Source organism: Trachinotus anak, unplaced genomic scaffold, assembly GCF_046630095.1.
Source record: "Trachinotus anak isolate AG129_WGS33_773 ecotype Australia unplaced genomic scaffold, CSIRO_AGI_Tana_v1 ptg000005l, whole genome shotgun sequence".
NCBI lineage: Eukaryota > Metazoa > Chordata > Actinopteri > Carangiformes > Carangidae > Trachinotus > Trachinotus anak.
Genome location: NW_027273856.1, coordinates 9,000,366 through 9,017,835, shown reverse-complemented (window position 1 = coordinate 9,017,835; position 17,470 = coordinate 9,000,366).

Sequence of the window (17,470 nt, the reverse complement as noted above, 5' to 3'; positions counted from 1 at the left end):
TCTCTGGTTTGCTGATCAGCACTAGGCAGACTGTGATTTGTGTTTTGCATAAATGTGGCTGGAATACAAAGCAATAGTGTTGCTCAGCGTAATCTTCTATCCTGACAGATTACAAACTCTACACCTCAAAACCCACAGTTCTGTGAGAAAGTTGCTAACAAACGAAACCTAATGAGCCTCTCAGATAAAGATCAAAAGGGTCCAAGCCAGTGTGAGAATGTGACAGAAAGTTAGGGAACTCTTCAGAAGCTCTGCAGCTCTTGTAATCCCACAGTTCTCTCTTGCAGCTGCTCGTGCCCCTGCTCTCCAGATGAAGGTGTTCTAATGAGTGTAATCAGCCGCTGTGGTGTTTGATGAATGAAACCCTGCAGGCTCGTGGCTCAGAGATTCTCACTTCAGGCACCAAGAATCCACCTTGATCTTCCTGCCAAGCGGCATGGTCAGAATGAAACAGTCCTGGCAAATGATGGTTTCAATCTGGCCAGAGAACTCATGGAGGTTCACTCCAGGCCGCAGCTGCTACACCAGAGCTGCCACAACAAAGCTGCCATAACTAGCTTTGCATTTCTTAGAACTTTATTTTATTATGTTTATCTTCTATTTATTAGTTTTTTTCCTTCCAATTGGAAATGTCCACTGTGGAGCTGTGGGGGAGCACAGTGGAGTTAGCACAGCTTTTCTTTGTAATTTTATCCTCATCTAATGGATTGTAGTCAAATCTTTTCTGATTCAGGTGTTCTGTTGCTCTGTAAATTATAATTAGACTAAAGTCATGACAGTTGTAATAACACTATGTTCAATATAATTCAAATGCATGAAAGTACACAGTAAGTACATGATAAACATTGGCCACACTTAATTTTACAGTGCTTCTGCAGAGAAGTGAAGTGCAAGCACACCTTGGCTTCCCACACAGGAATGTAATATATGACATATACACTCATCAGCCACTTTATTAGGTACACCTTGCTAGTACCAGGTTGGACCCTCTTTTGCCTTCAGAACTGCCTTAATTCTTCGTGGCATAGATTCAACAAGGTGCTGGAAACATTCCTCAGAGATTTTGGTCCATATTGCCATGACAGCATCACACAGTAGCAGCAGATTTGTTGGCTGCACATCCATGATGTGACTCTCCTGTTCCACCACATCCCAATGGTTCTCTATTAGACTGAGCTCTTGTGACTGTGGAGGTCATTGGAGTTCAGTGATTGTAATATTCAAGAAACCAGTTTGAGATGATCTGAGCTTTGTGACATGGCGCGTTATCCTGCTAGAAGCAGCATCAGAAGATGGTTCACTGTGGTCATAAAGGGATGGACATGGTCAGCAACAATACTCAGGTAGGCTGTGGTATTTAAATGATGCTCAGTTGGTACTAAGGGGCCCAAAGTGCGCCAAGAGAATATCCCCCACACCATTACACCACCACCAGCAGCCTGAACCGTTGATACAAGGCAGGATGGATCCATGCTTTCATGTTTTGACACCAAGTTCTGACCCTACCATCCAAATGTTGCAGCAGAAATCAAGACTCCTCAGACCAGGCAACGTTTTTCCAGTCTTCTATTGTCCAGTTTTGTTGATCCTGTGTGAACTGTAGCCTCAGTTTCCTGTTCTTAGCTGACAGGAGTGGCCCCTGGTGTGGTCCTCTGCTGCTGTAGCTCATCTGCTTCAAGGTTCGACGTGTTGTAGGTTCAGAGATGCTCTACTGCAAACCATGGTTGTAACGAGTGGTTATTTGAGTTACTGCTGCCTTCCTATCAACTCGAAGCAGTCTGGCCATTCTCCTCTGACCTCTGGCATCAAACAAGGCATTTTTACCCAGAGAACTGCCGTTCACTGGATATTTCCTCTTTTCTCTGACCGTTCTCTGTAAACCCTAGTGATGGTTGTCCGGGAAATACCCAGTAGATCAGCAGTTTCTGAAGTACCCATCAATAGTCTTCCTCATTCTGATGCTGTGTTTTTTAACTTCAGCCGGTCGTCTTGACCATGTCTCCCTGCCTAAATGCACTGAGTTGCTGCAATGTGATTGGATGCTGATTGGATATTTGCATTAATGAGCAGTTGAACAGGTGTACCTAATAAAGTGGCCGGTGAGTGTATGTCCCTATATCAAGAGTGATGTCACCTATATTATTTTTACATATAGACAACCTCTGGATATATGAATATATAGGTTTATAACATATATGAGATAGCCATAGTTAAATTTGTATATGATGAATTTTTGTATGGTATAACATGTTGCGACCATATATGTTAATGATATATATTTGATGTATATATGCAAGTGTATTAAAACAACATACATATAACATTTCAATGTGCTTATATATGTTCTTCTTAATTTCTCATTAATTTTAAACTGTCTCGTCACATTCTGGGAAAGTGGTCTCAAACTTTTGGACTCTACTGTTTATAATATCAACATACTGTATACTGACAGGCTTTGGGATGGATTTATATGTATGTATGTAGCATATGTCTACAATATCAGCAGCAATGAAAGAATAAAAATAAAACAAGGACAATTAAACATCTGAGTGTAAAAACTGAACAGACATCAGGCAGCAATGAAAACAGCCACTGATTGGTCTGGGAGAGGTGTGAGGCTGACTAACTGTCCTCTCTCATTATATAGCCATAATCATATGGGCCAAAGTCAACATGCATAATAACAGCCAGCTCTGAAAATATGCAAAATATTTCACTCTGCCTTTCTCTGAATGAACCAAGAAAGAAGCACATGAATAGAAGAAGAGAAGAAGAAAAGCAGGAGACACTAGCTATAACAAGGCTGATGAGTCTTTGTGATTCATTCCTCGTTCAGATTAAACACATTTCTAATAATTATGACTTTATTCAGACATAAATAATGTTACAGTGATGAGTGGTGCTGCTCTTCCTGTGTGTACGCTCTACAGTCCAGCAGTGAGGCTCCATTATTCATCTGTGCAATAAAATGTGTTTTCACAGCAGTCCCACCGGATCGGTTGCAGTGACCAATCAATAAACAACCAATAACAACTATTGATGGGGTGTAACCATCCAGTAAACATCCCTCATATTTAACATCATGGACCTCAGTTGACTCTGGGTCACAGGCCAGAGGCTGGAAAAACGAGGACACTAAATCTAAAGCAGAAACATCACAACATCACCCTCAGTGTAGAGTCTGAGTCCTCCTGAACAGACCCGCTGTTCTGTCATCGATCTGTTCACACAGCGTGCTGGTGATTTTAGTGGAACTCCACTGATTTCTCACATCTGGGTGTGTTTCCAGGTGTTGGAGCATTCGATGTGTAACAGTAGTATAAAGCCTTTAGAGGGCGCTGTGTGAGGTGTATTTGAGTATTTTTTTTAAATCTGCAAAGTCGCTTGTACTTCAGTATTTCATAACTCAAGTATTTTACTTTGCTACTTTTAAAGTCTTTCAAAAACCATTAATCATAAAAATAAGATTTGATTTACTGTGAGTAGGAGAAGCTGCTGATTGGATGAACCACCCACAGACCACAGCAAGTGTCCCAAAACAAGCACACCTCCCATGTGCGTGACCAACAGGTGCATGCTGGGTCTAGCTAACGCTAAATGCTAAAATACTGATGGTGGATCCTTCAGCTGTGACTGAGAACTAGCAGAGTAGCTGCATAAGAGCAGCCTGTGGAGGGTGAGATGCAGAGTGACGTTCAGCATCAACATCAGCCGCAGCCGCTGTGGAGATCATGTTGTTTATACATCTCAGTTGTTTCTGCTGTTAATTCTATAAGAGGCAGCAGCTGTTTGATTTATGTAGCTTCATATTGCTATGGTTTCCTGGTGTTTCTATTGTTTTGTCCCATTTATTGAAGGTGGGCTAAATAACAGAAACACCTCTCTGTATAATGTAACACAGTTCACCAGCTCCACACACTACATCCTCCAAAATGATCACACAGTTGATTTAACAACTCTCAACAACAATTAATGGTATTAAAATTGCAAAGCTGTTGTACTAGACTTCATTAGTTTTAGTTAGTTGTTAATAATAAACTGCCAACTGAAGCTGCAAAGTGCCTGACTGGAATTAATGGGTTGCTTTCGGTGCTGTTCTCACCTGGGAACGACTTATAGCAATGAAATACTGAGGCGTACACACCTGGTGGTCTAAAGATGTTCTTTCATTTAATGGTTTTACCATACGTTATTGTTCTCACCATATTTTTCTGTCCTCCTCTTCCCCCTTTTAAAAATGAAACACAGTAACATTTTCTCAGAGAACATGTTCCTGTAAGTGACCCTGTTTACATGTGGCAGTGCTACAAACTGACCTACTTCTCCTTTTAATTGTACAAGTAATTTTACTTGTACTTGAGTAAAATTTTCCAGTACCCTTTCCACCCCTGTGGTTAAGTGATGTCACCTGAGTCAGTGTGAGTCAGGTCAAAGCATCAACCTCCGGGGCTGAAACATGAAGCTTCAACAATGAAGAGCTAAAAGCTGCAGTTCCTCTAGTGACCACTAGAGTCTGGCTCCAGCAGTGAGTCAGTCCCCATAGTCTCCCATGTTAAAAAGTCCAACTTTACAGCAGAAATAAACATGTTTACAGCCTGGTACAAAAACTGTTCTGGTCTCTAGAGATCATTTCCTCCTTCCTGACACCTGTATGGCCTGAAAAACTCACCTGTTTACATTTTATTAAGGACTGAAGTTATGGTGGCGAGTGTATGACCAAGCAACTCACTCCAAGCTTCAGAACCACTCATCAGAAAGCTGTAGGTGAGGCCACAGAGGCTACATCCATCTGTATTTACAGTCTGTGGTTATGTCGGACGGACAAGTTTGATCTTGCAGTGTTCTTCACTGCCTTTGCTATTTCATTGTAGCACAGCCAGGTGTGTCCACCTTCAGTGGAATAGAGAGTGTATCTCAGGACAAAAACTACAACACTGTATTATTTACCATCCAGTTGGCGATGTTAGAGCTTCCAGATATAATTTTCTGAATGATTTGGAGCCCACTACAGAACACAGACTTGACACCGTACTGGTTTAGAAAAAGGATTTATTGCAACCAGGAAATCAAATGCACAGTTTGTTATCGCCAGGGTCTCGATGGTTGAAGAATGATGTAGGGGCTGGTTTGATTGGGTGGAGCCGTGCAGGCAGGTAGGTGTGGCTGGAGTCCTAGTGTTGAGGTGCGCCTGGGACTTGACAGGAGATGGTGAACACTGGACGGGGCAGGAATCACTGTTAATCACTGACTAATCCTCACACTCTCCCCGCTGTGATTACAACTTGGACCTTGATGTGATGCTTTTTGAAAATCAGCAGTGTCAGTTAAGCAATAAACTCCCACAGGAAATGACTGGAAGCATCACAGTCGTCAGTGAATGAAGTAAAAGAGCTTTGACGCCTGAGTCTGTCATCACATATCTGTGCACGCTGTGACGCTCTGCTCTGGTGATTGACGTACAGTTTCTCTTCAGGACAGGATGGAGCTGCTGCTTGATTCTGGTCCGCCACAGGGAAAGCTGACTTTCCTCCCTGCAGAAGCTGATTGACTGACTGCGTACAGTCTTTGTACATAATTAATCACACATTCATCTCTCTCTCAGTCTGACTGAGGCTCCATCCCACTCAAATTCACACCGAACAAACGGCTGCAGCTGCAGGACGAGGATGAGGAGCGGCAGCTAGGAAAAAAAACTAGTTTCATCAGTGTTACTGTTGTTTCTTAAACAGCGATGATGTGATGATGATGAAGAAAACTCCGCTGACACCGTCTTGCTTGTATATAAAGAGGTTTATTACAAAGAAGTCCAGCATCAAATCAAGCACCCTGGGTTGCCTGAGAGAGGAGTCGAAGCCAATGTGAATCTCCTCTGAATAACTGCTCTAACTCCCCATCTATATGAGTTGGTTGTCTTCCTAAACCTAAGACAACGTATGTAATCCATACCATAAAAGGCCTCAGTCAGAAGGACAGTCATCTTCCAAAACCCCTAGACCTAGGACCAAAAAAGGCCACATTCTCCTAAACAGAGAAGCACCCATCTCCTAGTGCATCCTCTGACTTGGGGCCCCTATCTAAACATACCAAACCCATAAAGTTACACATCCTATAGAGCCCCAGACACTACATATTTCCCCCCTTCGAGACTACGCAGAGTCTCGAAAAATAAATGAATAACACATACATGCTTGCAGTTATAAGAAGTATAACAGTTCCTCCTACAGCATAACCTTAGCAATTCAACAACTTTGTGGAGTGTGAGAGTGAAAAACCTGTCAGGCAGCTATCTGTCCTGAAATATCCATCAAACAATCTAGACAGGAAAATTCTCTCACGGACCCTCTGCCTTAGGCGACCACATATAGTACTCCAGACCAATTAAAAAGGAAGAATTTTAACAATATGTATAGGGATATGACTTAAGCAAATACATATGGAAACCTCAGAAAATAAAATCAAAACAATGTCCAAATTCAGGCTGGTCGACCCATCGCACCTTCCAATGGACCTTTCCCTGCCTAGCACCAATATCCCTAAGCATCCCCGAAAAAAAAAAGAAAACATCTGAGATTCCAGTATATTTACTCAATAACAGAAAACATCATTCTTCAATCAATTAAAACAAAAACTTTATAAAATATAATAAAAAGTATTACTCATGTAATAAAGAAACTCAAAACTAAGCAAGACATAATAGTTTGGCTAAATTATCACTACTATATAAACATCCTCTATTACTATCACAGATTACAATAAACAGAACAAAATCCAATATTATGAAAATATATGTAAGAGAAAACAGAAAAATGCATCACACTGCAGCTCCTCAGCAGCGTCGACTCTCAGTGTAGTGTCGATGGTGTTTTTAAATCTGGCCAGTCCTTTTTATTGTCCATGTCTGAATGTCTTCAGAATGTCAGAATTCCTGAAGAACCAACCACCCTCGCAGTGGTCTTCCCTCAATATCGTTCTAGGAGGAAAAAAGAAAACACCAAACAGTATCTTTGCAGAAACAACAGATGCAAATTGAAACATCAAATGCAGATTAGCACCTTATAAGTAGATGTGAAATTCACAATATCGTACTTTTACATTATTCCTAGTTATAAATCACCTTTCCCATTTCCCCCCTTTAATCATACCACTCTATAATAAGAAACTACTAAAAAATAATAACAGAAAATATATGTTAAAGATTCAGATATTCAAAATGGATATTGCTCTACTAGTTTGCCTTCTATCACCACTTCCTTCTAAACACCTTCACGAACACCTTGTCTCCAGGTTGCACTGTGCTCCTCTTTTGCTCACTGAGCCTCTCCTGCACCTCCTCTTGTCTTTGCCTGTCAGAAACATATGTGGATATTCTTTTATGCAAAGTAGCCATATATGTAACATACGCTCGCATTTCATCTTTCAAAAGGGCCAGGCTTGGACCCTTTCCACTTGTACGCAAACAAGACGTTGGCATCCGTCTTCCCGTGACCAACTCATGAGGTGTCATATGCAAATCACGCAGCTCACTTGAGCGACACACCATTAGCGCCAGCGGAAGTGCCGCTATCCAATTTAGGCCCGTGTGTTGACAGATTTTAACAATGCGATTTTTCAAAACACCATTCATTTTTTTTCACAAATCCCTTGACTTTGCGGATGATAGACTGCTTCAAGATGCTGTTTAATTCCCAGTTTTTGCAAAATCAATTTCACTGTTTTATTCACAAACTCCTTCCCATTGTCTGAGGATATCCTATCTGGAAGTCCCCACCTGCTTATGACCTCTCTACACAAAAACTTGGCAACCGACTGAGCATCCTTCCGCTTGGTTGGACAAGCCTCAGGCCATCGCGAAAATCTGTCCACGACAACTAGCATATATCTCTTACCTTCAACTGGTTTTATCATGTCCACAAAGTCCACAACTAACTCACGCATAGGACCCCTCGGAGTTGGAATGTGACCAGGGGGAACCATCACACCCCTCCGAACATTATCTTTCAGACAGATAGTACATCTACCTATGACATAATCAATTTGTTCAAGCAAATATGGTGCCCAAAACCCATACTCCTTTGTAATCTTTCTCCTAACTTCCCCCCTTGCAACATGAGCTAACCCATGCGCTTCCTGAATCATCAGGCCTAACAGGTCTGGAGGTGCTACTATCAGCCCCTCATGATTTCTCCAAAGACCAATAGAATCTTGGGTGGCACCTCGGTCTAGCCACAACTGTTTATCCATTGCAGGAGCAGCTTCCTGCATTGAAATCACATCTCTAAGTGTAATTTTATCTTCCAAATTCACTTCATGAGTTACCAGAAGAACTTTACCCAATTTGTCTGCTCCTGTTACTGCTTTTGCAGCTTCATCAGCCGCTTTATTCCCTTGTGTGACCTTTGACACATCCACTTTATGTGCTGCACATTTAGCTATTGCTATTTCTTTAGGCTTCATCATAGCATGCAACAGTTTCATTATCTGAGCGTGATGCTGTATTGGAGAACCATCTGTTTTCTTAAACCCTCGGTTTTTCCACACTGATCCAAACAAGTGATACACATTATGTGCATATGCAGAGTCTGTATATATTGTCACTCGCTTACCTTCCGCCAACAAACACGCTTCAGTTAGCCCTACAAGTTCAGCAAGCTGTGCAGATGCAGGCTGTGGTACTACTTCAGCCTTCTCAACAACAAATTCAGTTCCTTGGGCTTTTACTACTGCGTAGCCAGCACTCAATTTATCTCCTACACGATAACAGGACCCATCAGTCCAATACTCCAAGTCCACCTCCCGCAGTGGAAGAGCTTGCAAATCTGATCTAAGCCTTGAATATTTCTCTGCTTCTTGAACACAATCATGTGGCTCACCATCCTCTGGAGTTGGCAAATTCTCAGCTGGATTCACCATGGCACATCTCACTAGGTTGACATCTTCCTGCTCTAAGAGCCTATGATAATCTCTATTTGATCCGGCTGTGATTGTTGTAATGGCTGATTTAGTGGAGACTGACTCTGTATAACCAAAGCCTGCTTCTTATCCTTCTACTTGTTATCCACCAGTTGTATTTCCTAGTACTCTTTTTACTCTACAATGATTCCAATATCCTACAAACTGCCAAATCATAATGACCTAACATCTTTCTCCATTACACTACCTTACAAGGAGAGAAGGGAGGGAGCACCCTCACCACTCCTCCTATTAGAAAGAGCCATCTTATTTGCATTCTATGTGGGGTATCCCCCTTTGCTCCACCTCTTAAAATTAGCAAGAACTTCCAGTATATTCTAACTCTCAAAGAGTGAACATCTAGCCCAATTTCCATATATCTCCCCAAGATCAGATAGACTCCACATGACAAAGCATAGAGTCAGAAACAAAGAACACACACACAAACCAGAGCAGAATCTCAGTCAACCACCAAAAATACAAAACCTCCATTAACAGCCAAATCTATCTTCTCCCCTATTTTGAATAAGACTGTATGTTCTTTAAACAGACAAATCCACTACATACAATCACACACACAGACTCACTGAGAAACTCACAGACAACAAGAAAGATGGACAGAGAAGGACCACACATTGCACTCATCGCTAACTCACATTCCAAATTCAATAAACTTAATCAAAAAATTTAACTTTATTTCCCTTTCTAATACTTATTAAATCTTTTTACCCATACTTATGCACACAAAATATCCTCACTAATTTTTACAGTTCTCTTCAAAATCTTATACGTCCTTTTTGGGGCTCATATGTTCTTACAAATTGAAAATGTCCCCTCGAAAGAGGCTCATAGATCTTATCAAAGGCCCCCTCAAAGGCTCATAAGTTTTTAGTCACATACATATAAAGTCCTCTTATTTTTGAGGCTCATGTTGTTTTATTCACGTGTATAATGTCCTCTTATTTTTGAGGCTCATAAGTTTTTAACACTAAATGACAAAATATCTTCCCTTATAGATTACTAAATCTCCTGTTCTCAACCACAACCTATATATGCCTATTCAATATGAAATCTATCACATTAACACAAACCACATTAACCAACCCATACCTTTCACACACAGCTGAAACACAGCTGAGACAGCGCTCCACACACACACAGACACACAGGCAGAGACCAATCATCCAACAAACAAAGGCACAGAGCAAACTCACAAAATAAAAGCACACAGCAAATTCAACATCATCCCAAAAAACACAAGCAGCATTTAATCCCAAATTCTCAAAGCCAACTCATTCATACTTTTCCTATAGCATGCTTTTCACCGCTTCTTTTCTCTCTTTTTCCTTCTAAATTTATGCTACCTTATGAGGTGTAGATATTCAATGAGAGGCTGCTTCAGACACTGTTCGTCAACTAGTGTTCGAGTGGGAACTTACAATTGAATTTTCCTTTCTACACCTCCAGTTCCTAGAACTGACCCGAAATTCACCTAGTGATGTTCCAGGATTTTTGGCCCGTCTAAAACCGCCTCCCAGAGGTCTTCTATCCAAATCTGCGGCTTCTTTCTTTAACTCTTATTTTCTCATTTCTTTCTATTCCTCTATTGTCTCTTTACTTTTACCTTTATCTTCTCTTTTACCTTGTCTCTTTTTCATGTTTCCAATTTCCCCTGGGCCCAGGGTTGTTACTTTCCTCTTTTTCTTTCAGCCAAATCTGACTATTCCTCAAAGCCAACTTTCACGCAGTGACTAATATACACATGTCTTACCGTTAAGAAGCTGAGGGCCCAATCTTCATTAATCTTGCACGATGTTGTTTAGCTCACCTTATCGTTACTAATTAGGCTATTCTACACTTTTTACTTCAACTTCTTATTTTCTCTACTTCCTTTACTTCAACTTTTATTCTTCTTCCTTTCTTAAACTTTTATTCTCTATCTTCTCTATTATACTCCCCCCTATTGCGTTGTTCACAACGCAATAAAACCCAATTTAGAACGGAGCATCACTCCACACATCAACACATCATGGCACACACACACATGATTCTTTACGGTGTGATCTGACAGCAAACACACAACAGCCTCAACGAACAGACCAGCGCCCAATCATGTGAGAAATGCTCACCGTATCCGCGGCTTGGAGCGGGAGTAGGTGCGCTGAAGTTGTTGGAGACGCCGCAGGTCACAACACGTCCGGACTTCGTGACGCCAAATTCTTGTCTCTCTTTCTTCGAAATCCTGTTCGTGACGCCAAATTCTTGTTGTTTCTTAAACAGCGATGATGTGATGATGATGAAGAAAACTCCGCTGACACCGTCTTGCTTGTATATAAAGAGGTTTATTACAAAGAAGTCCAGCATCAAATCAAGCACCCTGGGTTGCCTGAGAGAGGAGTCAAAGCCAATGTGAATCTCCTCTGAATAACTGCTCTAACTCCCCATCTATATGAGTTGGTTGTCTTCCTAAACCTAAGACAACGTATGTAATCCATACCATAAAAGGCCTCAGTCAGAAGGACAGTCATCTTCCAAAACCCCTAGACCTAGGACCAAAAAAGGCCACATTCTCCTAAACAGAGAAGCACCCATCTCCTAGTGCATCCTCTGACTTGGGGCCCCTATCTAAACATACCAAACCCATAAAGTTACACATCCTATAGAGCCCCAGACACTACATTACCTTGGGAAGTTTACATCTCCAGAGATCACTTCTCAATACAGACCCTGTACTGCAGAGTATGGTTTGTTTGGAGGCTGAAGCAGTCAGACAAGTGACAGCTCATGGTCTTATGCAGCTTTAAGAGCCTGTCTGGAGCTGTATGACAGAGGATGAACCGTCTATAGGTAAGAGACTGTTGCAGCACAGAGTGGCACAAACGTCATCATCCTCATCATCATTGAGTCACTACAGAGCCTCACAGTTCAGTTCATGCATCCTGGATTTTTATCAGATGGTAAAAAATAAATCTTAAATAAATTTTCAAACCAGATCCTAAACGTGATCTAGCCAGATGTTGAAAAGGTGTAAATGCATTTGTATCTTGAAGACATCTGACCCACTTCCCCTCAAGGGTGACACACATCAGTGGTGTAAGACACTTGTCAAAACACTCACACCCATTGATTTCTATCCACCCTGACCCTCATCCTGACCCTCTGGTGCACGTAGTGACAGAAAGGCGAACCCCTTATATCTGGCAGCCCCACGTATCATGAGGAGATTCTGGGGAGATAATAGCCTACAAAGTTTTTGGATGTCATGTGACTTCAATGCAGATAAAATGTTTCCACTTCCACAAAAATATTGTTAGTCTGAAAAACCACCTTGTGTGTGTTTTTTTTTTTATTTTGGTATTTCTGTTACTGGTTTTTAGTCTGCACTTTCATACTGAGCAATGAGCAGGTTAATGGAAACAGTGGTGGTTCTAGCTCGTGTGGTGCCCTGGCTGAACTACAACTAACAATCAAACAAGAATAGAGAGGAAATACAATGTACATACAAATAAATTAGAGAATCAAACTAGTAAATTGCACAAATCCTTCATCCCACACACTGAGAGAGAACCTGATAACTACACTATACACACTTAAATAGTCATCTAAAGTCTGACCTTTCTCTCTTTCCTTGATCAAAGGTCATTGATCATCATATGAAATCTGCCCAGCAATTGTATGGTTAATACTGATACAGTACAGATCTCCTGCTCCAGTGGGGAGACCTGTGGTCAAATTACCCCCCTCCCCATCCCCTACCCCCTCAGAGTGAGAGAGGAGACAGTCTCAGCAGCAGAGGCCAGCACAAATTAAAAAGAACGCCCGCCGCGGGACATGATAGCGCTGATGTGACGCAAATGACCGAGAGAAAGTGAATTGTGCAAATGGCACAGTCCAGCTGCCCATGTCGCCCATATCTAAATCTGCCACTGAATGGACATGATGAGGTTTTAAAGATATCACTACAGTACACTACGTGGAGCAGGATGCAGGTGAAAGCTGTTTTCTGATTGTACGTGCTGGTCTTCAGGAGCTGGTGCAGCCACTCACACGCTCTGTCCACGCACATTATTAAGATGATGAGTTAAGGGACAGTGTAAATGTGCTCCTTAAGAACAGTCTTTGATTGAAACCTGAAATCCACAATGCAAATCTACTTAATGGAATTCATGCCACAGTATCTGCTGCACATACAGTCATTTAGAAAGTGTTAACAGGCTCCAGCTGCTTCATGGAGTGTAACAGTGGTGGAAAGAAACTCTGTACATTTATGCAGATATGCTACTAAAGTACAAACTTTCAAGTACTTGTACCTGGTTATTTCCATTTTCTGCTACTTTATACCCTGTTTTCCTTTTAGTTTAGTTTACTCTTAATCATTAATTGCATCATCCAAATAAACTGGCATTAACCTGTCACATCTGGAGACAATTTATCCTCCATTTTGACCGACACTTCATCACTGAGTACAGCACACTATTACAGCCTGTTCTGGCAGCTTTGGTTCCTTGGGAAGCAATTTATTTCCAATTGATAAAGACGGAGTGAGGGATGGAAGTCAGACTGAGACGAGGCCTTGGAGTTGACAAAAGGAGAAGCGTCTTGAGACAGCAGGTTCTACAGTGTGACTGCAGGTGTGCTGCTGCTGTTTTATGTGGATGAAAAGCTTTGTGGAAAAGATTTACTTTGCACCAGAGTGGATTCAGAGTCGAGTACTGATCGCTCTGTAGCAGCAGAACCAAGTCTTTGTACACTGAGCGCTGCTCTGAAATCAAAGAATAAATGCAACAGGCGTCACTCACGTCAGGTGGAAAACCCTCAAAGATTTCAATCAATTACGATGAAAAAAAAACAGCTTGAAAAGGAACTGAGAAGTGAGGAATTTCAAGTGTTAAAATAGCTGCTGAGGTGTGAGGTGTGAAGATCTCTCGGAACTAAAAGATTGTGTGTCTGGTACACACTGAACACAGCATTCCCAATCCCCTCCAGCTTCTCTCTTCAAGTATCCCAAAATATTTCAAGAATCACATCAGAATTAAAAAAAGAAAATTTAAAAAAAGCTAAGAATCTTAGAATCTAAGGGGTTGACAGCATAAAACATTTACTCACTTTATACTAGTCAATCTCAAATGATTACAGTGATTAATATCTTGTTCATGTCTCTCACCTGAGGCACTGAAAATGACCACAAACCTGCACAGAAGCCGTCGTCATAGCTGCACAGTGAGGAACCTTCAGGGCCGATCAGCATTTAAATATCATACAATCCTGTCTCCAAAGAAGTTGGGACACTGTGTAAAATGTGAATAAAACCAGAATGTGATGATGTGCAAATCATGTAAGCACATATTTAACTGAAAATAGAACAAAGACAACATATCAAATGTTGAAACTGAGAAAGTTTATTGTTTTATGAAAAATTTTTTGCTCAATTTGAGTTTGATGCCAGCAGCATGTTTCATAGGGTCATGTTCACCACTGTGTTCATCAGCTCGTCTTTTAACAACTCTGTCGACGTCTGGGAGCTGAGCAGATCAGCTGCTGGAGTTTAGAAAGTGAAATGTCCCGTTCCTGTCTGTTATAGGATTTCAGCTGCTCAACAGGTCAGGGTCTCCTGCGTTGTATTTTTAGTTTCATGATGCTCCAGATGTTTTCAGTGGGTGACAGGTCTGGACTGCAGACAGGTCAGTTTAGACTCTTCTACTATGGAGCCATGCTGTTGTAATACTCTCAGAATGTGGTTTGGTGTTGTTTTGCTGAAATAGACGTGGCCCGGAGGATGCAGCGTCCATGATTTCCAAAAAGAATGTGAAACTTTGGTTCATCAGACCACAGGACAGTTTTGCATTTCACCTCAGACCATCTTAAATGAGCTCAACATTTGATATGTTGTCTTCGTTCTATTTTCAATTGAATATGGGTTTGCATGATTTGCAAATCATCGTATTCTGTTTTATTTACATTTTACAGTGTCCCAACTTCTTTGGAAACAGGGTTGTGTTTAATCTCTTTCATTTAATAATTATTTTCTTCTAATTCTTATTTCAGCCATATGTTCTATTAATTTTTTTTGTCTCAGACAGAGAAAAGATCAGCTGGCTCATTCACTGACCCAAGGCCTGAAGCCCCCACAGCCACGTGTGTTTGTTCAGAGAGTTGTAGGTGAATTAACCAATCACATTTTAATTAAAATCCTGAGTTCAGCCCCGCCCATGACAATTGTGATCGGCCAAGTATGGGCCGGATTTATATTTTATATATTTGCTATGTTCTCTGACCCCACGCTGCAGCTGTGTGAGGCTCTAAGGCGACTGCACTCTGATGCATCAGTCCAGCTCAGCCATGGGTCGACTGCCAGAGGCGTCTCATTTGGTGGTGTCATTGCAGGCCAAAGGCCTCACAGCAAAGGGGATGAAAAAAGTCTGTATCAGTTATTTAGTTTAAGCTGCAGCTGTGACACAGAATCAGAACAATTCTGTGGTGAAGGGACTTTCTGTTTGAACACTGCCATCTCTCTCTGTTTGTTAACTGAACTCATTTCCATTTCCAGACCTCATGAGGCAAGGCAAGTTTGTAGAGCACCATTCAGACACAAGGCCATTCATAGTGCTTTGAAGACACATGGAAGTTAACATTATAAAAGACAATAAAGACAAAAGCAAAAAAAAAAACAAAAACAGAAAATTAATAGTTTAAAAAGAGGTTGTGTATGTAATGTATTGATGTTTTAAGCCCTGATTTCAATGAGCGGACAGCTTGTTCCACAGGTAAAGAGCATAGAAAATAAAAGCTGCTTCACCAGTGAGTAAAGGTGTCCCAGATGACCTGGTCTGGATCAGTCAGATGAGTTAATGAGCATTAACAGCAGTTACAGGTAGACTCCAACACAGTGATGTAAAAGACTCCTCACTCAGTGATGGAGCAGACTCTCAATAATGTTGTACTCAGATACTGGAGCAACTAAAAGGGGGGCAGCTGGTCTCCTTACAAACACTGCCTGACTCTGGATGACAGGACGTCCCCCTGCTTATTCTTGACATTTACAGGCCACATTTCTCTGCAGTGTGCTGTGGATATTCATGCTCCACACATGATGACAGTTGTGTATGACCTTGGACCTTTTTCTCTCTGTGGCTCTATCCAGGAAATATTTTCATGACATTTACAGAACACATTCATGTTCCTCAGAGGATAAAACTCTCCACTTGATGACGTTTCCTTCAGTGCCACCTCTGAACACATCAACCTTAAAGCCACTATGTGCCTGTGGAATCAGTTTTAAAGGTGCAGGGCAACTTAACACTTGTGTTTTTCTACAGAATAATATAGAAATAATATTTATTAATGAGCTTTAGAGATGTTGGCAGCAGAGCAGCAGCTGTGTCAGAAACACATTAACAGACAGTCAAGTTTACACATAGTTATTAATAAAGACTTAAGAGAATAGAAAATAAAAATAAGCTCAAACATTCAACCTTGATTTAAAAGAACTGAAAGGTGCAACAGAAACAAAGCACACGTCTGGTCATACTTAACACTTGTTATAGGGACGTCACCTGGTGGTTTGTTGGTTGGGAGACAACTAAGTCTAAGTGGCTGCTGTTTTCATAAACCCCTCACTTTATTTTTTGTGGCCTGAGGAAAGACATTAACGTATTTATTCCCCTCCCTCAGGCCTGCGGCTGCAGAGCTTGATTTATAGACAGTGGTCCTGGAAAAACTCTGCTCTTTTCATGTAGATCACGTCGTCTGTCTGGTGCAGAATCCACCCCACAGGTTTGTTTGGGCGCCGGGCACCGGGGTAATGGGCTAGAAAAACGTCTACATCAATATATCTCCCCACGAGGCCATTCCTCCTCGCTGTCCGTGGCGCTGCACTCGAACCGTGGACTCTCCAAATGCATTAGTCTCCAGGGAGAAAAGAGCTGCCTCTCACAGATATCTCATTTCCAACAGAGAGGAATCCATTAGGAGCAGGTGAGAGAGGAGACTGCACACAATGTAAAGCCTTCATACTCACTCATCAGCCAAGAACTGTAAGATCATCATGACAACAATGAGACAAAATGAGTCTGGCTCTTAGTTTTGCAAAGGAACATTAGCAGAGACATGAGGAAGGAAGGACTTAAAGAAGGAGTTTCTCTATCCTTCAGTAATTACTGAGGCCTTCTACATCGCTCATCCTCATTTCATTCAGAAAGTTGGTATAAGGAGAGACAGCCCTGGATTCAAAGCTTTTACCCACTGAAGTGGCCCCCCCCCCGTGTCCCAGTTCAGGGGCTGCCTCTTTCGGAGAAGGTGGTCTGTGAAGGTCGAACTGAAATGAGACGGTCTGGTCACATTGTGCCACCAGCTGTGCCCATTGTTACCACTGAATCGCAAAGTGCGGCTCCTGTCGCCTAGCAACCTTATCAACACCTCACTTTTTCTCACAAAACCTTGAGGTTTCAAGGCCGTTGGTTTTAACAGTTGTATCTTTAGCTGTTGAACTGAGCTGAAACCCAGTACTTCAATTTCACAGTGT